The following is a 1,040-nucleotide window of genomic DNA, read 5'->3' on the forward strand; positions in this document are numbered from 1 at the left end:
TGAGTTTTCGGTTTTGGAGCTTCTAACCGGAAAACACTACTTTAGCTTTTGGGATCCGGTTGCGGTTCTAGTTCTTATACCCAATCATAAACACGAGATCTATTCATAATTCACTCGCAATACACTAACGAAGCTTCTTATTGCTTCTCAAATATTTGTGGCTGTGGCCGAAGTCTTATGAGTTCTCGGTTTTGGAGCTTCTAATCGGAAAAACAATACTTTAGCTTTTGGGATCCAATTGCGGTTCTAGTTCTTATACCCAATCATAAACATGAGATATAGTCATAATTCAATCCAAAAACACTAATGACGCTTCTTATTGCTTCTCAAATATTTGTGGGTGTGGCGGAAGTCTTATGAGTTTTCTGTTTTGGAGCTTCTAAAACATTATTTTAGCTTTTGGGATCCGGTTGCGGTTCTAGTTCTTAAACCCCATCATAAACACGAGATCTAGTTATATTTCACTACAAAAACACTAGCCAAGCTTCTTATTGCTTCTCAAATCTTTGTGGGTGTGGCCGAAGTCCTATGAGTTTTCGGTTTTGGAGCTTCTAAACGGAAAAACACTACTTTAGCTTTTGGAATCCGGTTGAGGTTCTAGTTCTTATACCCAATCATAAACATGAGATCTATTCATAACTCACTCCAAAAACACTAACGAAGCTTCTTATTGCTTCTCAAATATTTGTGGCTATGGCCGAAGTCTTATGAGTTTTCGGTTTTGGAGCTTCTAATCGGAAAAACACTACTTTAACTTTTGGGATCCAGTTGCGGTTCTAGTGTTATTCCCAATATAAACGCGAGATATAGTCGTACTGCTCTACGATAACACTAATGCAGGTTGATACTAGATGACGGATATTAGTGGGTGTGGCGGAAGTCAGTTGAGGTTTGGGTTTGCAAGCTTCTATAACAATGTTTTTGCTTTTGGGCATCGGGTTGCGGTTTTAGTTCTTAAACCCAAGCAAAACAAGTGATCTATGTCATATGACACTGGAAAGTAACTAGCCGAGCTTCTTATGCTTCTCAAATGTCCTATC

This window comes from Arabidopsis lyrata (genome assembly GCF_000004255.2).
Source record: "Arabidopsis lyrata subsp. lyrata unplaced genomic scaffold ARALYscaffold_1, whole genome shotgun sequence".
Classification (NCBI taxonomy): Eukaryota; Viridiplantae; Streptophyta; class Magnoliopsida; order Brassicales; family Brassicaceae; genus Arabidopsis; species Arabidopsis lyrata.